Here is a 23,811-nt window from a genome sequence, read left to right on the forward strand (position 1 = left end):
TTATATGAATAAGAGTGTATGAATAAGAGTGTATGAATAAGAGTGTATGAATAAGAGTGTATGAATAAGAGTGTATGAATAAGAGTGTATGAATAAGATTATATGAATAACAGTGTATGAATAAGAGTGTATGAATAAGATTATATGAATAAGAGTGGATGACTAAGAGCGTATGAATAAGAGTGTATGAATAAGAGTATATGAATAAGAATGCATGAATAAGAGTGTATGAATAAGAGTGTATGAATAAGAGTGTATGACTAAGAGTGAATGAATAAGAGTGTATGAATAAGATTATATGAATAACAGTGTATGAATAAGAGTGTATGAATAAGAGTGTATGACTAAGAGTGTATGAATAAGAGTGTATGAATAAGATTATATGAATAACAGTGTATGAATAAGAGTGTATGAATAAGATTATATGAATAAGAGTGTATGAATAAGAGTGTATGAATAAGAGTATATGAATAAGAGTATATGAATAAGAGTGGATGAATAAGAGTGTATGAATAAGAGTGTATGAATAAGAGTGTATGAATAAGAGTATATGAATAAGAGTATATGAATAAGAGTGGATGAATAAGAGTGGATGAATAAGAGTGTATGAATAAGAGTGTATGAATAAGAGTATATGAATAAGAGTGGATGAATAAGAGTGTATGAATAAGAGTATATGAATAAGAGTGGATGAATAAGAGTGGATGAATAAGAGTGGATGAATAAGAGTGTATGAATAAGATTATATGAATAACAGTGTATGAATAAGAGTGTATGAATAAGAGTGTAAGAATAAGAGTATATGAATAACAGTGTATGAATAAGAGTGTATGAATAAGAGTGGATGACTAAGAGTGGATGACTAAGAGTGGATGACTAAGAGTGGATGACTAAGAGTGTATGAATAAGAGTGTATGAATAAGATTATATGAATAAGAATGCATGAATAAGAGTGTATGAATAAGAGTGTATGAATAAGAGTATATGAATAAGATTATATGAATAACAGTGTATGAATAAGAGTGTATGAATAAGATTATATGAATAAGAGTATATGAATAAGAGTGTATGAATAAGAGTGTATGAATAAGAGTGGATGACTAAGAGTGTATGAATAAGATTATATGAATAAGAATGCATGAATAAGAGTGTATGAATAAGAGTGTATGAATAAGAGTATATGAATAAGAGTATATGAATAAGAGTGGATGAATAAGAGTGGATGAATAAGAGTGGATGAATAAGAGTGGATGAATAAGAGTATATCAATAAGAGTGTATGAATAAGAGTGGATGACTAAGAGTATATGAATAAGAGTATATGAATAAGAGTGGATGAATAAGATTATATGAATAACAGTGTATGAATAAGAGTGTATGAATAAGAATGCATGAATAAGAGTGTATGAATAAGAGTGTATGACTAAGAGTGTATGAATAAGATTATATGAATAAGAGTGGATGACTAAGAGTGTATGAATAAGAGTGTATGAATAAGATTATATGAATAAGAATGCATGAATAAGAGTATATGAATAAGAGTGTATGACTAAGAGTGTATGAATAAGAGTGTATGACTAAGAGTGTATGAATAAGAGTGTATGAATAAGATTATATGAATAACAGTGTATGAATAAGAGTGTATGAATAAGAGTGTATGAATAAGAGTGTATGAATAAGAGTGTATGACTAAGAGTGTATGAATAAGAGTGTGTGAATAAGATTATATGAATGACAGTGTATGACTAAGAGTGTATGAATAACAGTGTATGAATAAAAGTATATGAATAAGAGTATATGAATAAGAGTATATGACTAAGAGTATATGAATAAGAGTGTATGAATAAGAGTGTATGACTAAGAGTGTATGAATAACAGTGTATGAATAAAAGTATATGAATAAGAGTATATGAATAAGAGTATATGACTAAGAGTATATGAATAAGAGTGTATGAATAAGAGTGTATGACTAAGAGTGTATGAATAAGAGTGGATGAATAAGAGTGGATGACTAAGAGTGTATGAATAAGAGTGGATGACTAAGAGTGTATGGATAAGAGTGGATGAATAAGAGTGGATGACTAAGAGTGTATGAATAAGAGTGTATGAATAGGAGTGGATGACTAAGAGTGTATGAATAAGAGTGGATGACTAAGAGTGTATGAATAAGAGTGGATGAATAAGAGTGGATGACTAAGAGTGTATGAATAAGAGTGTATGAATAGGAGTGGATGACTAAGAGTGTATGAATAGGAGTGGATGAATAAGAGTGTATGAATAAGATTATATGAATAACAGTGTATGAATAAGAGTGTATGAATAAGAGTATATGAATAAGAGTGTATGAATAAGAGTGTATGAATAAGAGTACCGGTATATGAATAACAGTGTATGAATAAGAGTGTATGAATAAGAGTGTATGAATAAGAGTGGATGACTAAGAGTGTATGAATAAGAGTGGATGACTAAGAGTGTATGAATAAGAGTGTATGGATAAGAGTGGATGAATAAGAGTGTATGAATAAGAGTGTATGACTAAGAGTGTATGAATAAGAGTGTATGACTAAGAGTGGATGACTAAGAGTGTATGAATAAGAGTGGATGACTAAGAGTGTATGAATAAGAGTGTATGGATAAGAGTGGATGAATAAGAGTGTATGAATAAGAGTGTATGACTAAGAGTGTATGAATAAGAGTGTATGAATAAGAGTGTATGAATAAGAGTGTATGACTAAGAGTGTATGGATAAGAGTGGATGAATAAGAGTATATGAATAAGAGTGGATGACTAAGAGTGTATGAATAAGAGTGGATGACTAAGAGTATATGAATAAGAGTGTATGAATAAGATTATATGAATAACAGTGTATGAATAAGAGTGTATGAATAAGATTATATGAATAAGAGTGGATGACTAAGAGTATATGAATAAGAGTGTATGAATAAGAGTATATGAATAAGAGTGTATGACTAAGAGTGTATGAATAAGAGTGTATGAATAAGAGTGTATGAATAAGAGTGTATGAATAAGAGTATATGAATAAGAGTGTATGAATAAGAGTGTATGAATAAGAGTGTATGAATAAGAGTGTATGAATAAGAGTATATGAATAAGAGTGTATGAATAAGAGTGTATGAATAAGAGTATATGAATAAGAGTGTATGACTAAGAGTGTATGAATAAGAGTGTATGAATAAGAGTGTATGAATAAGAGTGTATGAATAAGAGTATATGAATAAGAGTGTATGAATAAGAGTGTATGAATAAGAGTGTATGAATAAGAGTGTATGAATAAGAGTATATGACTAAGAGTGTATGAATAAGAGTGTATGAATAAGAGTATATGAATAAGAGTGTATGAATAAGAGTGTATGAATAAGAGTGTATGACTAAGAGTGTATGAATAAGAGTGTATGAATAAGAGTATATGAATAAGAGTGGATGACTAAGAGTGGATGAATAAGAGTGGATGACTAAGAGTGTATGAATAAGAGTGTATGAATAAGAGTATATGAATAAGAGTGGATGACTAAGAGTGGATGAATAAGAGTGGATGACTAAGAGTGTATGAATAAGAGTGTATGAATAAGAGTATATGAATAAGAGTGTATGAATAAGAGTATATGAATAAGAGTGGATGACTAAGAGTGTATGAATAAGAGTGTATGAATAAGAGTATATGAATAAGAGTGGATGACTAAGAGTGGATGAATAAGAGTGGATGACTAAGAGTGTATGAATAAGAGTGTATGAATAAGAGTATATGAATAAGAGTGGATGACTAAGAGTGGATGACTAAGAGTGGATGAATAAGAGTGGATGACTAAGAGTGTATGAATAAGAGTGTATGAATAAGAGTATATGAATAAGAGTGTATGAATAAGAGTATATGAATAAGAGTGGATGACTAAGAGTGTATGAATAAGAGTGTATGAATAAGAGTATATGAATAAGAATGCATGAATAAGAGTGTATGAATAAGAGTGTATGAATAAGAGTGTATGACTAAGAGTGAATGAATAAGAGTGTATGAATAAGATTATATGAATAACAGTGTATGAATAAGAGTGTATGACTAAGAGTGTATGAATAAGAGTGTATGAATAAGATTATATGAATAAGAGTATATGAATAAGAGTGGATGAATAAGAGTGTATGAATAAGAGTACCGGTATATGAATAACAGTGTATGAATAAGAGTATATGAATAAGAGTGTATGAATAAGAGTGTATGAATAAGAGTGTATGAATAAGAGTATATGAATAAGAGTGGATGACTAAGAGTATATGAATAAGAGTGTATGAATAAGATTATATGAATAACAGTGTATGAATAAGAGTGTATGAATAAGATTATATGAATAAGAGTGGATGACTAAGAGTATATGAATAAGAGTGTATGAATAAGAGTGTATGAATAAGAGTGTATGAATAAGAGTGTATGACTAAGAGTGTATGAATAAGAGTGTATGAATAAGAGTATATGAATAAGAGTATATGAATAAGAGTGTATGAATAAGAGTGTATGACTAAGAGTGTATGAATAAGAGTATATGAATAAGAGTATATGAATAAGAGTGTATGAATAAGAGTATATGAATAAGAGTATATGAATAAGAGTGTATGAATAAGAGTATATGACTAAGAGTGTATGAATAAGAGTGTATGAATAAGAGTGTGTGAATAAGAGTATATGAATAAGAGTGTATGAATAAGATTATATGAATAACAGTGTATGAATAAGAGTGTATGAATAAGAGTATATGAATAAGAGTGGATGACTAAGAGTATATGAATAAGAGTGTATGAATAAGAGTGTATGAATAAGAGTGTATGAATAAGAGTGTATGACTAAGAGTGTATGAATAAGAGTGTATGAATAAGAGTGTATGAATAAGAGTGTATGAATAAGAGTGTATGAATAAGAGTATATGAATAAGAGTGTATGAATAAGAGTGTATGAATAAGAGTGTATGAATAAGAGTGTATGACTAAGAGTGTATGAATAAGAGTGTATGAATAAGAGTGTATGAATAAGAGTATATGAATAAGAGTGGATGACTAAGAGTGGATGAATAAGAGTGTATGACTAAGAGTGTATGAATAAGAGTGTATGAATAAGAGTGTATGAATAAGAGTATATGAATAAGAGTGGATGACTAAGAGTGGATGAATAAGAGTGGATGACTAAGAGTGTATGAATAAGAGTGTATGAATAAGAGTATATGAATAAGAGTGTATGAATAAGAGTATATGAATAAGAGTATATGAATAAGAATGCATGAATAATAGTGTATGAATAAGATTATATGAATAAGAGTGGATGACTAAGAGCGTATGAATAAGAGTGTATGAATAAGAGTATATGAATAAGAATGCATGAATAAGAGTGTATGAATAAGAGTGTATGAATAAGAGTGTATGACTAAGAGTGAATGAATAAGAGTGTATGAATAAGATTATATGAATAACAGTGTATGAATAAGAGTGTATGAATAAGAGTGTATGACTAAGAGTGTATGAATAAGAGTGTATGAATAAGATTATATGAATAACAGTGTATGAATAAGAGTGTATGAATAAGATTATATGAATAAGAGTGTATGAATAAGAGTGTATGAATAAGAGTATATGAATAAGAGTATATGAATAAGAGTGGATGAATAAGAGTGTATGAATAAGAGTATATGAATAAGAGTGGATGAATAAGAGTGGATGAATAAGAGTGTATGAATAAGAGTGTATGAATAAGAGTATATGAATAAGAGTGGATGAATAAGAGTGTATGAATAAGAGTATATGAATAAGAGTGGATGAATAAGAGTATATGAATAAGAGTGGATGAATAAGAGTGTATGAATAAGAGTATATGAATAAGAGTGGATGAATAAGAGTGGATGAATAAGAGTGGATGAATAAGAGTGTATGAATAAGATTATATGAATAACAGTGTATGAATAAGAGTGTATGAATAAGAGTGTAAGAATAAGATTATATGAATAACAGTGTATGAATAAGAGTGTATGAATAAGAGTGGATGACTAAGAGTGGATGACTAAGAGTGGATGACTAAGAGTGGATGACTAAGAGTGTATGAATAAGAGTGTATGAATAAGATTATATGAATAAGAATGCATGAATAAGAGTGTATGAATAAGAGTGTATGAATAAGAGTATATGAATAAGATTATATGAATAACAGTGTATGAATAAGAGTGTAAGAATAAGATTATATGAATAACAGTGTATGAATAAGAGTGTATGAATAAGAGTGGATGACTAAGAGTGTATGAATAAGATTATATGAATAAGAATGCATGAATAAGAGTGTATGAATAAGAGTGTATGAATAAGAGTATATGAATAAGAGTATATGAATAAGAGTGGATGAATAAGAGTGGATGAATAAGAGTGGATGAATAAGAGTGGATGACTAAGAGTGGATGAATAAGAGTGTATGAATAAGAGTATATCAATAAGAGTGTATGAATAAGAGTGGATGAGTAAGAGTATATGAATAAGAGTATATGAATAAGAGTGGATGAATAAGATTATATGAATAACAGTGTATGAATAAGAGTGTATGAATAAGAGTGGATGACTAAGAGTGTATGAATAAGAGTGTATGAATAAGAGTGTATGAATAAGAGTGTATGAATAAGAGTGAATGAATAAGAGTGTATGAATAAGATTATATGAATAACAGTGTATGAATAAGAGTGTATGAATAAGAGTGTATGAATAAGAGTGTATGAATAAGAGTGTATGACTAAGAGTGTATGAATAAGAGTATATGAATAAGATTATATGAATAACAGTGTATGAATAAGAGTGTATGAATAAGATTATATGAATAACAGTGTATGAATAAGAGTGTATGAATAAGATTATATGAATAAGAGTGTATGAATAAGAGTGTATGAATAAGAGTGTATGAATAAGAGTGTATGAATAAGAGTATATGAATAAGAGTGTATGAATAAGATTATATGAATAAGAGTGTATGAATAAGAGTGTATGAATAAGAGTGTATGAATAAGAGTGTATGAATAAGAGTGTATGAATAAGATTATATGAATAAGAGTGTATGAATAAGAGTGTATGAATAAGAGTGTATGAATAAGAGTGTATGAATAAGAGTGTATGAATAAGAGTATATGAATAAGAGTGTATGAATAAGATTATATGAATAACAGTGTATGAATAAGAGTGTATGAATAAGATTATATGAATAAGAGTGGATGACTAAGAGCGTATGAATAAGAGTGTATGAATAAGAGTATATGAATAAGAATGCATGAATAAGAGTGTATGAATAAGAGTGTATGAATAAGAGTGTATGACTAAGAGTGAATGAATAAGAGTGTATGAATAAGATTATATGAATAACAGTGTATGAATAAGAGTGTATGAATAAGAGTGTATGACTAAGAGTGTATGAATAAGAGTGTATGAATAAGATTATATGAATAACAGTGTATGAATAAGAGTGTATGAATAAGATTATATGAATAAGAGTGTATGAATAAGAGTGTATGAATAAGAGTATATGAATAAGAGTATATGAATAAGAGTGGATGAATAAGAGTGTATGAATAAGAGTATATGAATAAGAGTGGATGAATAAGAGTGGATGAATAAGAGTGTATGAATAAGAGTGTATGAATAAGAGTATATGAATAAGAGTGGATGAATAAGAGTGTATGAATAAGAGTATATGAATAAGAGTGGATGAATAAGAGTGGATGAATAAGAGTGGATGAATAAGAGTGTATGAATAAGATTATATGAATAACAGTGTATGAATAAGAGTGTATGAATAAGAGTGTAAGAATAAGATTATATGAATAACAGTGTATGAATAAGAGTGTATGAATAAGAGTGGATGACTAAGAGTGGATGACTAAGAGTGGATGACTAAGAGTGGATGACTAAGAGTGTATGAATAAGAGTGTATGAATAAGATTATATGAATAAGAATGCATGAATAAGAGTGTATGAATAAGAGTGTATGAATAAGAGTATATGAATAAGATTATATGAATAACAGTGTATGAATAAGAGTGTAAGAATAAGATTATATGAATAACAGTGTATGAATAAGAGTGTATGAATAAGAGTGGATGACTAAGAGTGTATGAATAAGATTATATGAATAAGAATGCATGAATAAGAGTGTATGAATAAGAGTGTATGAATAAGAGTATATGAATAAGAGTATATGAATAAGAGTGGATGAATAAGAGTGGATGAATAAGAGTGGATGAATAAGAGTGGATGAATAAGAGTATATCAATAAGAGTGTATGAATAAGAGTGGATGACTAAGAGTATATGAATAAGAGTATATGAATAAGAGTGGATGAATAAGATTATATGAATAACAGTGTATGAATAAGAGTGTATGAATAAGAGTGGATGACTAAGAGTGTATGAATAAGAGTGTATGAATAAGATTATATGAATAAGAATGCATGAATAAGAGTGTATGAATAAGAGTGTATGACTAAGAGTGTATGAATAAGATTATATGAATAAGAGTGGATGACTAAGAGTGTATGAATAAGAGTGTATGAATAAGATTATATGAATAAGAATGCATGAATAAGAGTATATGAATAAGAGTGTATGACTAAGAGTGTATGAATAAGAGTGTATGACTAAGAGTGTATGAATAAGAGTGTATGAATAAGATTATATGAATAACAGTGTATGAATAAGAGTGTATGAATAAGAGTGTATGAATAAGAGTGTATGAATAAGAGTGTATGACTAAGAGTGTATGAATAAGAGTGTATGAATAAGATTATATGAATGACAGTGTATGACTAAGAGTGTATGAATAAGAGTGTATGAATAAGATTATATGAATAACAGTGTATGAATAAGAGTGTATGACTAAGAGTGTATGAATAAGAGTGTATGAATAAGATTATATGAATAACAGTGTATGAATAAGAGTGTATGAATAAGATTATATGAATAAGAGTGTATGAATAAGAGTGTATGAATAAGAGTGTATGAATAAGAGTGTATGAATAAGAGTATATGAATAAGAGTGTATGAATAAGATTATATGAATAACAGTGTATGAATAAGAGTGTATGAATAAGATTATATGAATAAGAGTGTATGAATAAGAGTGTATGAATAAGAGTGTATGAATAAGAGTGTATGAATAAGATTTATTCATGTATTTTATTATATAAAAATGGGAGCCATTACCTCCCTGCTTGGCACTCAGCATCAAGGGTTGGAATTGGGGGTTGAATCACCAAAATGATTCCCGGGCGCGGCCACCGCTGCTGCTCACTGCTCCCCTCACCTCCCTGGGGGTGATCAAGGGTGATGGTTCAAATGCAGAGAATAATTTGATGACAATCATTGGCACTTTAACTGAACTTTTAATGATGTTATTCATATTATTCAGATTGAAAAGCTTAAGGGGCCGCATGTGGCCCCCGGACGTTCATCTGCCCAGGTCTGTGCTAAGGTGATCTCTAGAAGTGGTCCACACTCCATGTCAGTAGGTGGCGGTAATGCACACCAGAAGGTTGCTTGCCAACCAGCTATAAAAACAAAAGAAGAAGAAGATCCACACTTTCCGGGTGGTGATGACGTCGCGTCGTGACGTCATATTTCAAAATGGCAGAGCCCGCGGAAAGACCCCCTGGAGTCGACTCCATTTCCCAAGAAAAGATGTCAACAGCGCGACTTGTAACAATTATAAGGCCGAGGAGGGTTATTTGAACACACACCATTCAATTATTATAAATGAAAGTCACGTTTTGTAACCGCTCTGGTCTCGTCCCAGCGGAAGTGACGCTAGCACGTCATCAGAATATAACAGGTTGCTAGCTAACACGCCTCCTATCATGTCAGCGCTGTTATTTGTTCCAATGTCATTCATTCCTTCTCATTTAGATCAACACGACGAGAGAGACATTCCGCCGCTAGACGAAGGTCACCGAGCAGCGACGAAGTTTGCATTTTCGGTAGGTGAGTGTTCAATTGTCCTCCGAGAAAAGTTGCATGAAGTCATTCTATTACACAGGTGAAAGTCATACACACATAATATGCTGGAAAAGTCCATTCATGTCAGCAATTAACTTCAAATGTCAAACTCATTTGTGATGTTAAAGGGAAAACAGTACTTAACTGTGCTTAAATGTATTTATATTATTCAAATGTCAATGATGCTGTATAATAGACTGTATTTATGTTATTGACATGTGAATAATGCTGTATAATCAGTGTTGGGACTAACGCGTTACAAAGTAACTAGTAGTTTAACGCGTTATTTTTTATATTCAGTAACTCAGTTACCGTTACTACATGATGCGTTACTGCGTTATTTGATGTCATTTCTTATGTAGTATCGGCTAAAAACAGAAGATCTGAGTGTGTTTTATTGGAGAGTTGCAGTGTCGTCCTTCTGAATGATTCCCGGGCGCGGCGCCGCTGCTGCCCACTGCTCCCCAAGGGGATGGGTCAAATGCAGAGGACAAATTTCACCACACCTAGTGTGTGTGTGTGACAATCATTGGTACTTGAACTTGAACTTAACTTAATTCTTCCTGTGTCACAACGGGGACAAGAGAAGAGGCGCTGTGTGTGTGTGTGTGTGTGTGTGTGTGTGTGTGTGTGTGTGTGTGTGTGTGTGTCTGTGTGTGTGTGTGTGTCTGTGTGTGGGTGTGGAGAGGGGTGGGGGCCGGGGGGGCGTGTCTGTGTTTACTTACAAGACATCATGGTGGAGCTGAAGCCGAGTTTCTTAACATGGAGATATTCTAGACTGACCATGTGTCTTCTTTTGCGGGGCTGTCCGGGCGGAGTTTCTTAAATGCCTCAAATGTCCGGCAGGGTTGCGTATATTTTCAATGTACGTTCAGGGTTAAGATGGGGTTAAAAACCAAACTAATTGTGCACACGCAGCAGCATTCGTGAGGGAGGGACAGAGAGAGCGAGGGAGTGGATTGATTGATTGAGACTTTTATTAATAGATTGCACAGTACAGTACATATTCCGTACAATTGACCACTAAATGGTAACACCCCAATAAGTTTTTCAACTTGTTTAAATCGGGGTCCACATTAATCAATTTATTTCAAACTGTCATTGCTCAAAACATAATATTGAATCAAAATCAATGTTATTATGAATTATTGACCTATCCAAGGTTCCCATTACTTCACATCCAATATTCCACTTTGAAAAATATTTTTGGTGGAAGATTTTGCATATTTTGTGTGTTTGCCATTAAAAACATAGTTTTGTTTGACAAAAAAGGGCGGAAAACAAACAGACAAAAAAACAACATAACTAAAACATTTTGAAATGAGGGATAGATCTGAAGTTGATGTAGACTCCAGAGATTTAAGCGTTAAATATAAAATGTTTGTATGCCCTGGCACACCATTATCATCATTTCATGACCCAAGCAAAACACTTTTTACACTTTTATACTGAAATAAATACACCTACAACTTATTCAATAAAAACATAGAAAAAACTACCAGCAGCGGTAAAGTTTAGATCCATGAAGGAAAGAAGAAAGTGAATGAATGTTTATAACTGAATACATTATATGTATACAAATTTGTTTTCTTTATTTATTTTTTTTTATGAATTAAGTAACGTTTATGACAACCTTTTTCCAAAACACAATATATAATGTGCCGCTCACACCGGTGAATGAATGTTGAATGAATGATAGGTGGTGGTCGGAGGGGCCGTAGGCGCAAATTGGCAGCCACGCTTCCGTCAGTCTACCCCAGGGCAGCTGTGGCTACGAAAGTAGCTTACCACCACCAGGTGTGAATGAATGACGGGTTTTTAAACATGTAAAGCGACTTTGGGTACTTAGAAAAGCGCTATATAAATCCCAGGTATTATTATTATAATGTGAGATATAACAGGATAATGCATACGTTTATCTTTTTTGTTGTCAAAACGCTTACCAAAAAGTGGGACCCCAAAAATGTACTGTAGGACCCCATTTTTATGACTTGATGGGGTCCCTGGGACCCCATTTTGAAAATTCCTAGCGCTGATCAACAGATTGTATTATTCTCCAGTGCAATAACAGTACTTAAATGAAGGCTTAAAGGGCATTAATGGTAGCTTTAAAAAAAGAAGAAGAAAAAAACAAGTAACTAAATAGTTACTTTTCACAATAACGCATTACTTTTTGGTGTAAGTAACTGAGTTAGTAACTGAGTTGCTTTTGAAATAAAGTAACTAGTAACTGTAACTAGTTACTGGTTTTCAGTAACTAACCCAACACTGTGTATAATAGACTGTATTTATATTATTCACAAGTGAATAATGCTGTATAATAGACTGTATTTATATTATTCACATGTAAAAAATACCTTAGTGTTTATTTTTATTGTGAGCGAACTGTGGTGCTGAATTTCCCCGAGGGATCAATAAAGTACTTTCTATTCTATTCTAAAAACATCCAAATCCATTGCTATTCTTTGTATAAAGTAAGACACATGCTGAATAAGAAATATCTGCACATGATTCCTTGAGTAATTCGATTACAAAATACATTCGAGGAATTGTTGCTGCCTCGAGGTGTCGTATATATATTTTTTTACGGCATTTTGCCTGGTTCACTAAACAGTAGTCAAAGCTCACGTTTCGCACAGACTGTTTAGGTGTTGCACAGCGTGTTTACGTCACAGATCATCCCCCCCTTGCACTGCACGACACCGCTCTTTTAAGTACGCTCCAGTTTAGAAAACGTTTAAACGGCACCGTATGATAATCATCAAAAACGCACGAGAGACAAGAACTTTGTTTATGCGGTCACACCACACAGCACATAGGGCTGTGAGCGCACCTGTTTTTATTAGCACATACACATTTTTAGCTGTGCGTGTCAGCCTTCAATAATGAAAACAGGCGTTTAGGAAATAAGACGATTAGGCCAACCACAATAATTGAGGGCACATCTTAACGTGTATAATTAAACAAAATGATGATTTATTCGATTAATCGATCGGGATATTCGATAGAATACTCGATTACTAAAATATTCGATAGCTGCAGCTGTAGTTATATTATTCTTTTATTTTTCCATATCTAACATACTGTGTTGAACTTTGGGGAAATGTTTATAGAACAAACACAGGCTCAATAATTCAACTTGAAAAAAGGGTCATTAGAATAATACACAAGGCTGGCTACGATGAACCTACCAATCCATTATTCGTAAGTTCTAATGTAGAGGTGTCAAACTCATTTTAGATCGGGGGCCACATGGACAAAAATCTACTCCCAAGTGGGCCGGACTGGTAAAATCAAGGCACGATAACTTAAAAATAAAGACAACTTCAGATTGTTTGTTTTTTTCTTTGTTAAAAATAGAGCAAGCACATTCTGAAAATGTACAAATCATAATGTTGTTGTTTTTTTTTTTACACTTACATGTTGCGGTTAATAGTATTCTACCTTTATTTGTCGATATGTATACTTTCTGATGAAATGATGTGATAATGTTCATCAGTCAACTCATTGGTGTTCATTTTTAATCTATTAAGATAAAAGAATAATATGTTATTTAAATGGAGGCTTCTCACATGATGAGATAACTTCTGGAAATGACTGGCTCATAAGGGTCAAAGGTATAAATGTGTGTGTCCAAGTTAAAGGAAAAGGCAGGCTGTCTTCTAATGGATTTATTACAATCTTTACAAGCTGGGTAACGTTTGCTGTGGTCTGGAACAACATGGCGCACAAACAACTATCAGAAATGCAGCCAATATTACGTACAGATAATGTGTCATGAGACATGCAAATATAAATGAAATGCACAGAGGACATAAGTAAAGGAAATTAAATGAGCTCAAATATTCCTAAAAACGAGTCATAATGATGCAATATGTACATACAGCTAGCTTAAATAGCATGTTAGCATTGATTAGCTTGCAGTCATGCTCTGACCAAACATGCCCGATTAGCACTCCAACAAGTCAATAACATCAACAAAGCTCACCTTTTGTGCATTCGCGCACAGCGTAGAACGTTTGGTGGACAAAATGAGACAAAGAAGAAGTGGCATAAAACACGTCTTTCTGTGGCAGCGTCGGAGAAAGATGTACATGTAAACAAACAACAATGAGTTCAAGGATCGCTGAAATTAGTAGGACAAAACAGTGTTTGCTAAATCCTCTCATCAGTGAAGCATGTTTAACATAAACAGTGGGACTTCTAACAATTAGGAAGGTTTGTGTCATGTTTGTTCTCCTACAGAAAATATATTCAAATAAAAATGTTCTTCATCTTTTTCCATCTTCACACATCTCTGAAAGAGGTCCAGGGAGCCACGAGGGCGGTGCTAAAGAGACGCGGGTTGCTGACCCCCGGCCTACACCCTAGACTGGCCGCCAGTTCATCACAGGACACATGAACAAGCCTTCGCCCTCAAATCAGAGAAGTATTAATTTACTCTAACATGATTTGTATTCAGTTCAATGCATTTATTGTCATTGTCATAGTGAATAACACACACACTGCATAGTAACCATGTATCAAAAATGCGTTAGGTGGTGCAATCCTGACCCATGAAACGCGTAAACACAAAGGGTGCCACGAACGATGCACAAAATTCACAGTCTGGTATGGATCGGTACTTGAGCGGCGCCGTTCGATACATTTTTTCAATACCCAAAAGAGGGAAATGTTCATGCCTTTTTTTTAACTTGTAGTTTATTGAAATTGTCGTTGTCCACGACAGAAAACGGTCGGCAAGGCGAGTTTATTTACAGAGCACAGTTCGTACTACAGGCAGGCCAGTCTAGTACCCGCACTCTTTTACTACGAAGCCACGCTGTTGTAACACGTGCAGAATGTGGCTCGGCGATATCTTACTGAAATAAGCAGGGGCGGCCATGAAAAAGACGTCGCTTGGATGGCAACTTTTGTTGCTCCAAAACCTGTATGTACCTTTCAGCATTAATGGTGCCTTCACAAACGTGTAAGTTACCCACTAATACACCCCCATATCATCAATCTTTATTGCAGACCTTCAGATCCATTTAAACATATAAAAACAGAATATAAAGCATTAAAAAACAAAACAATAAAAACATACATTAAAAACAAAACAAAACAAGTTTTCCATACAATTACAGACGCTGGGTTTTCAACTTTGCGCCTAGAACAATCCGGATGGTTCTTTTCCTCTTTGGACCGGAGGACACGACGTCCACAGTTTCCAAAAACAATTTGAAATGTGGACTTGTCAGACCACAGAACACTTTTCCAGTTTGCATCAGTACATCTTAGATGAGCTCGGGCCGAGCGAAGCCGGCGGCGTTTCTGGGTGTTGTTGATAAATGGCATTCGCTTTGCATTGTGGAGTTTTAACTTGCACTTACAGATGTAGCGACGAACTGTAGTTACTGACAGTGGTTTTCTGAAGTGTTCCTGAGTCCATGTGGTGATATCCTTTACACACTGATGTCGCTTTTTGATGCAGTACCAACACAAATACAACTTTGAGACTACGTGCTTTCTGAGAAGATTACCGTAGTAACTAGTATATCATGCAAAAGCGCAGATTCCAACCAATCAGTCCATCTTAGATGAGCTCGGGCCGAGCGAAGCCAGCGGCGTTTCTGGGTGTTGTTGCATTTATCAACAACACCCAGAAACGCAGAGTTTTGAGGACGAAAATGAATTGATACCATTTTAGAATAAGGCTGTAACATAGCAAAATGTGGCAAAAAATGAAGCGCTGTGAATACTTTCCGGATGCAGTGTACAGTATAAAGGGCAGATCAATAGAAGTGATAATTAGACGTTGCAGTTCATGGGTGGGATGTGAGAGAGGGTCACTGCCTGAGGATACAGACGAGCTGTTGGCAAGTTGTCCTGGCACGTATAGACCTGTTCCTTCTACCTGAGGGCCGCAGGTGAGGAGCAGGGTGTTGTTGGTCACGCAGGATGCTGTGCACTCGCCTCAGACAGCAGGTAGTGTAGACTGTGCCCATCTCTGGAAGACTTGATTTTTTTTCAGCTGTTTTAATCACCGATTAGAGAGTCTGCTGTCATGGCACACTTCTAAAAGCTCACTCTTACACTAGGAAGCGGAGTCATTCATTGCGCTTTACCTGACACATGAAACGTGACAAATACGATCGCTGGGATGAAACGGATCAGGCCCGTGAACAGGTTCTATCCGGATGAATTTGCTAAGTATACAAATGAGCTGAAATTTTTGTATGAAAGAAACTGCTGTTTTGAATGTGTCCACTAGATGTGGCAATGGCAATTCTTTGTATCTTTGTAGATGATGCTACATACAGTATGTACAAAAAAAATAAAACACATGATGTTAGTGCAACAGTCGAAGAAAATTAGCAAACTGCATAAATAACATCCTGTAATTTGATTTTGATATTTTTTTTTTAATCTTGTTAGATTGAAAATGAACACCAATGAGTTGACTGATGAACATTATCACGTCATTTATTCAGAAAGTATAAATAACGACAATTAAAGGTAGAACACTATTAACTGCAACATGTAAGTGTAAAAAAACAACATGATTTGTTTATTTTTGAGAAATTCTATTTTTAAACAAAGAAAACAATCTGAAGTTGTCTTTATTTTTAAGTTATCGTGCCGTGATTTTACCAGTCCGGCCCACTTGGGAGTAGATTTTTCTCAATGTGGCCCCCGATCTAAAATGAGTTTGACACCTCTGGCCTAGATAAATTGGTAAACATCCTCACAAATATTGATATAAAGCATAACCGTATTTTCCGGACCATAGGGCACACCGGATTATAAGGAGCACTGCCGATGAATGGTCTATTTTTGATCTTTTTTTCATATATAAGGCGCACCGGATTATAAGGCGCATTAAAGGAGTCATAATATATATATTTTTTTCTAAATGTAAAAGACTTCCTTGGGGTCTACATAACATGTAATGGTGGTTCTTTGCTCAAAATGTTGCATAGATGATGTTTTACACATCATCTTCAAGCCGCTTCCGGGTGCGCCGTTTTGTGGGCGGTCTTATTTACGTGGCTCACCTTCGGCAGCGTCTTCTCCCCGTCATCTTTGTTGTGAAGTGTCAAAAGATGGAGCTAACTGTTTTAATGACATTCAGACTTTACTTCAATCAATAACAGAGCAGCATCTGCTCATCCAGAAACAACAACACCAGAAATGTGTCCCGTGAAAAACCGTCCGACCAGAACTCTAATAACTAAAGTTCCTTGGGTGAATAATGGTAACTCACTACACCGGTATGTTTTAGGGCTTTCATGGCGAGTTTACTGACTGAAATAAGTAATAACTTTACACTGCTTTTTATTAGAAATGGCAACAGCAGAGGATGGATGTCCCATAACAAGAAGGTGGAGAAAAAGAAGAAGCTTATCGACTACGGTGTCGGCACGGACTACAAAGGCGGACCTGCACAAATTTTCAGGTACCAGAAGGTAAGAAAAGTTTCTTTTGCATAATATTGCAAAACAAAACACCAGAAAATATGTCTTACCTTATACACACACCATAATAATACTCCTATGTTGAAGCACAGTACAATCCATCAAGCGGTGCAGTTTCATAGCTGACCAAAGTCCTACTAAAATGTTTTGATAGATTTTTGAGCGCCGTGTGTAATGTTCTATATTTTCAATGGAGCATATACAATGTTGGTGTTGTTTACTTGAGTCATATTGCGGTCTACACGAAATAAAATCAAATCAATAATGGAGCAGCATCTCCTCATCCGGAAACAACCACACCGGAAATGTGTCCCGTGAAAAACCGTTCAACCGGAACTCTCTAATAACTAAACTTCCTTGGGTGAATAATGTAAACTCACTACACCGGTATGTTTTAGCGCTTTCATGGCAAGTTTACTGACAGATATAAGTGAGAACTTGACACTACTTTATATTAGAAATGGCAACAGCGGAGGATGAATGTCACATAACAAGAAGATAGAGAAAAAGAAGAAGCTTATTAACTACAAAGGCGGACACACAATTTTTCAGGACTCATGCAGATCCCAAGTACAGATCAGCAGGTACCAGAAGTTAAGAAAAGTTGCATAATATTGCGAAACAAAACGCCAGATAATGTCTTACCTTATACACACACCATAATAATAGTCGTATGTTTAATGCGCCTACAATCCTTCAAGCGGTGCGGCTTCATAGCTGACCAAAGTCGTGCTAAAACATTTTGATAGATTTTTGAGCGCCGTGTCTAATGTTCTATATTTTCAACGGAACATTTAAAATGTTGCTGTTGTTTACTTAAAACCCATCATAGTGCAGGCTACACGTATCTCTTATGTTTGACTGCCATCTACTGCTCACACTTATAATTACACCATGTACCAAATAAAATAGCCTCGAGGTGGGTAAGCTCAACCAAACTTGTTCATTACATTAGGCGCAACTGTAAGAGATGTCTCAAAACGTCATCAGGAGTCCCGACTAAACCCGTAAATGTAAGAAATCGTAAAAAAATGCATATTTTACGGAATTTTTTTTTTGCTAAAATGTCGTAAAAAATTCAAAAAAACGGACTTGCTTCAGCAGCACAATTCTGGTGCTGTAGTTATAGGAGATGTCTCAAAACGTCATCAGGAGTCCCGACACAACCCGAAAATGGAATAAAATGCATATTTTACGAAACAATTTTTTTGCTAAAATGTCGTAAGGGGGGACCCTTACAAAAAATTCCAAAAAACGGACTTGCTTTTTTTGTAGGAGATGTCTCAAAACGTCATCAGGAGTCCCTACAAAACCTAAAAATTGCATAAAATGCTTTTTTTGGGAAAACTTTTTATTTACAAAAAAAAATTCAAAAAACAGACTTGCTTCAGCAGCACAATTCTGGTGCTGTAGTTGTAGGAGATGTCTCAAAACGTCATCAGGAGTCCCGACTAAACCCGTAAATGTAAGAAAATGTAAGAAAACGCATATTTTACGAAAAACATTTTTTGCTAAAATGTCGTAAGGGGGGACCCTGTCGTAAAAATTCCAAAAAACGGACTTGCTTCAGCAGCACAATTCTGGTGCTGTAGTTGTAGGAGATGTCTCAAAACGTCATCAGGAGTCCCGACAAAACCCGAAAATGGAAGAAATTAGAAGAAAATGCATATTTTACGGGAAAAAAAATATTTTGCAAAATGTCGTAAAAAAATTCCAAAAAACGGACTTGCTTCAGCAGCACAATTCTGGTGCTGTAGTTGTAGGAGATGTCTCAAAACGTCATCAGGAGTCCCGACTAAACCCGTAAATGTAAGAAAATGCATATTTTACGAAAAACATTTTTCGCTAAAATGTCGTAAGGGGGGACCCTGTAGTAAAAATGCCAAAAAACGGACTTGCTTCAGCAGCACAATTCTGGTGCTGTAGTTGTAGGAGATGTCTCAAAACGTCATCAGGAGTCCCTACAAAACCTAAAAATGGCATAAAATGCTTTTTTTGGGAAAAAAAAATTTTACAAAAAAAAATTCAAAAAACAGACTTGCTTCAGCAGCACAATTCTGGTGCTGTAGTTGTAGGAGATGTCTCAAAACGTCATCAGGAGTCCCGACTAAACCCGTAAATGTAAGAAAATGTAAGAAAATGCATTTTTTACGAAAAACATTTTTTGCTAAAATGTCGTAAGGGGGGACCCTGTCGTAAAAATTCCAAAAAACGGACTTGATTCAGCAGCACAATTCTGGTGCTGTAGTTGTAGGAGATGTCTTAAAACGTCATCAGGAGTCCCTACAAAACCTAAAAATGGCATAAAATGCTTTTTTTGGGAAAACTTTTTTTTTACAAAAAAAAATTCCAAAAACGGACTTGTTTGAGCAGCACAATTCTGGTGCTGTAGTTGTAGGAGATGTCTCAAAAGTCATCAGGAGTCCCGACTAAACCCGTAAATGTAAGAAAATGTAAGAAAATGCATTTTTTAAGAAAAACATTTTTTGCTAAAATGTCGTAAGGGGGGACCCTGTCGTAAGAATGCCAAAAAACGGACTTGCTTCAGCAGTACAATTCTGGTGCTGTAGTTGTAGGAGATGTCTCAAAACGTCATCAGGAGTCCCTACAAAACCTAAAAATGGCATAAAATGCTTTTTTTGGGAAAACTTTTTTTTTACAAAATTTTTTTCAAAAAACAGACTTGCTTCAGCAGCACAATTCTGGTGCTCTAGTTGTAGGAGATGTCTCAAAACGTCATCAGGAGTCCCGACCAAACCCGTAAATGTAAGAAAATGTAAGAAAATGCATTTTTTACGAAAAACATTTTTTGCTAAAATGTCGTAAGGGGGGACCCTGTCGTAAAAATTCCAAAAAACGGACTTGATTCAGCAGCACAATTCTGGTGCTGTAGTTGTAGGAGATGTATTAAAACGTCATCAGGAGTGCCTACAAAACCTAAAAATGGCATAAAATGCTTTTTTTGGGAAAACTTTTTTTTTTACAAAAAAAAATTCAAAAAACAGACTTGCTTCAGCAGCACAATTCTGGTGCTGTAGTTGTAGGAGATGTCTCAAAACGTCATCAGGAGTCCCTACAAAACCTAAAAATGGCATAAAATGCTTTTTTTGGGAAAACTTTTTTTTTACAAAAAAAAATTCAAAAAACAGACTTGCTTCAGCAGCACAATTCTGGTGCTGTAGTTGTAGGAGATGTCTCAAAACGTCATCAGGAGTCCCGACTAAACCCGTAAATGTAAGAAAATGTAAGAAAATGCATTTTTTACGAAAAACATTTTTTGCTAAAATGTCGTAAGGGGGGAGACCCTGTCGTAAAAATTCCAAAAAACGGACTTGATTCAGCAGCACAATTCTGGTGCTGTAGTTGTAGGAGATGTCTTAAAACGTCATCAGGAGTCCCTACAAAACCTAAAAATGGCATAAAATGCTTTTTTTGGGAAAACTTTTTTTTTACAAAAAAAAATTCCAAAAACGGACTTGTTTGAGCAGCACAATTCTGGTGCTGTAGTTGTAGGAGATGTCTCAAAAGTCATCAGGAGTCCCGACTAAACCCGTAAATGTAAGAAAATGTAAGAAAATGCATTTTTTAAGAAAAACATTTTTTGCTAAAATGTCGTAAGGGGGGACCCTGTCGTAAGAATGCCAAAAAACGGACTTGCTTCAGCAGTACAATTCTGGTGCTGTAGTTGTAGGAGATGTCTCAAAACGTCATCAGGAGTCCCTACAAAACCTAAAAATGGCATAAAATGCTTTTTTTGGGAAAACTTTTTTTTTACAAAATTTTTTTCAAAAAACAGACTTGCTTCAGCAGCACAATTCTGGTGCTCTAGTTGTAGGAGATGTCTCAAAACGTCATCAGGAGTCCCGACCAAACCCGTAAATGTAAGAAAATGTAAGAAAATGCATTTTTTACGAAAAACATTTTTTGCTAAAATGTCGTAAGGGGGGACCCTGTCGTAAAAATTCCAAAAAACGGACTTGATTCAGCAGCACAATTCTGGTGCTGTAGTTGTAGGAGATGTATTAAAACGTCATCAGGAGTGCTTACAAAACCTAAAAATGGCATAAAATGCTTTTTTTGGGAAAACTTTTTTTTTACAAAAAAAAATTCAAAAAACAGACTTGCTTCAGCAGCACAATTCTGGTGCTGTAGTTGTAGGAGATGTCTCAAAACGTCATCAGGAGTCCCTACAAAACCTAAAAATGGCATAAAATGCTTTTTTTGGGAAAACTTTTTTTTTACAAAAAAAAATTCAAAAAACAGACTTGCTTCAGCAGCACAATTCTGGTGCTGTAGTTGTAGGAGATGTCTCAAAACGTCATCAGGAGTCCCGACTAAACCCGTAAATGTAAGAAAATGTAAGAAAATGCATTTTTTACGAAAAACATTTTTTGCTAAAATGTCGTAAGGGGGGAGACCCTGTCGTAAGAATGCCAAAAAACGGACTTGCTTCAGCAGTACAATTCTGGTGCTGTAGTTGTAGGAGATGTCTCAAAACGTCATCAGGAGTCCCTACAAAACCTAAAAATGGCATAAAATGCTTTTTTTGGGAAAACTTTTTTTTTACAAAAAAAAATTCAAAAAACAGACTTGCTTCAGCAGCACAATTCTGGTGCTGTAGTTGTAGGAGATGTCTCAAAACGTCATCAGGAGTCCCGACTAAACCCGTAAATGTAAGAAAATGCATTTTTTACGAAAAACATTTTTTGCTAAAATGTCGTAAGGGGGGACCCTGTCGTAAAAATGCCAAAAAACGGACTTGCTTCAGCAGTACAATTCTGGTGCTGTAGTTGTAGGAGATGTCTCAAAACGTCACCAGGAGTCCCTACAAAACCTAAAAATGGCATAAAATGCTTTTTTTGGGAAAACTTTTTTTTTACAAAAAAAAATTCCAAAAAACGGACTTGCTTCAGCAGCACAATTCTGGTGCTGTAGTTGTAGGAGATGTCTCAAAACGTCATCAGGAGTCCCGACTAAACCCGTAAATGTAAGAAAATGTAAGAAAATGCATTTTTTACGAAAAACATTTTTTGCTAAAATGTCGTAAGGGGGGACCCTGTCGTAAAAATGCCAAAAAACCGACTTGCTTCAGCAGTACAATTCTGGTGCTGTAGTTGTAGGAGATGTCTCAAAACGTCATCAGGAGTCCCTACAAAACCTAAAAATGGCATAAAATGCTTTTTTTGGGAAAACTTTTTTTTTACAAAAAAAAATTCAAAAAACAGACTTGCTTCAGCAGCACAATTCTGGTGCTGTAGTTGTAGGAGATGTCTCAAAACGTCATCAGGAGTCCCGACTAAACCCGTAAATGTAAGAAAATGTAAGAAAATGCATTTTTTACGAAAAACATTTTTTGCTAAAATGTCGTAAGGGGGAACCCTGTCGTAAAAATTCCAAAAAACTGACTTGCTTCAGCAGCACAATTCTGGTGCTGTAGTTGTAGGAGATGTCTCAAAACGTCATCAGGAGTCCCTACAAAACCTAAAAATGGCAGAAAATGCTTTTTTTGGGAAAACTTTTTTTTTACAAAAAAAAATTCAAAAAACAGACTTGCTTCAGCAGCACAATTCTGGTGCTGTAGTCGTAGGAGATGTCTCAAAACGTCATCAGGAGTCCCGACTAAACCCGTAAATGTAAGAAAATGTAAGAAAATGCATTTTTTAAGAAAAACATTTTTTGCTAAAATGTCGTAAGGGGGGACCCTGTCGTAAAAATGCCAAAAAACCGACTTGCTTCAGCAGTACAATTCTGGTGCTGTAGTTGTAGGAGATGTCTCAAAACGTCATCAGGAGTCCCTACAAAACCTAAAAATGGCATAAAATGCTTTTTTTGGGAAAACTTTTTTTTTACAAAAAAAAATTCAAAAAACTGACTTGCTTCAGCAGCACAATTCTGGTGCTGTAGTTGTAGGAGATGTCTCAAAACGTCATCAGGAGTCCCGACTAAACCCGTAAATGTAAGAAAATGCATTTTTTACGAAAAACATTTTTTGCTAAAATGTCGTAAGGGGGGACCCTGTCGTAAAAATTCCAAAAAAACTGACTTGCTTCAGCAGCACAATTCTGGTGCTGTAGTTGTAGGAGATGTCTCAAAACGTCATCAGGAGTCCCTACAAAACCTAAAAATGGCATAAAATGCTTTTTTTGGGAAAACTTTTTTTTTACAAAAAAAAATTCAAAAAACAGACTTGCTTCAGCAGCACAATTCTGGTGCTGTAGTTGTAGGAGATGTCTCAAAACGTCATCAGGAGTCCCGACTAAACCCGTAAATGTAAGAAAATGTAAGAAAATGCATTTTTTATGAAAAACATTTTTTGCTAAAATGTCGTAAGGGGGGACCCTG

The 23,811-nt window shown here is 34.6% G+C and overlaps 1 long non-coding RNA gene across 2 annotated transcripts; it reads left to right on the forward strand.

Moving 5' to 3' along the window:
* Positions 1–9,938: 9,938 nt before the first annotated feature.
* Positions 9,939–17,474, forward strand: LOC133643041 (uncharacterized). Of its 2 annotated transcripts, none has more exons than XR_009824643.1 (3): positions 9,939–9,997; positions 14,317–14,441; positions 17,149–17,474. It is a non-coding gene; the product is annotated as an uncharacterized LOC133643041 (long non-coding RNA). The 2 variants fall into 2 exon arrangements; XR_009824642.1 differs by having other exon boundaries at positions 17,169–17,474.
* Positions 17,475–23,811: the final 6,337 nt, after the last annotated feature.

This window comes from Entelurus aequoreus, linkage group LG26 (genome assembly GCF_033978785.1).
Source record: "Entelurus aequoreus isolate RoL-2023_Sb linkage group LG26, RoL_Eaeq_v1.1, whole genome shotgun sequence".
Classification (NCBI taxonomy): Eukaryota; Metazoa; Chordata; class Actinopteri; order Syngnathiformes; family Syngnathidae; genus Entelurus; species Entelurus aequoreus.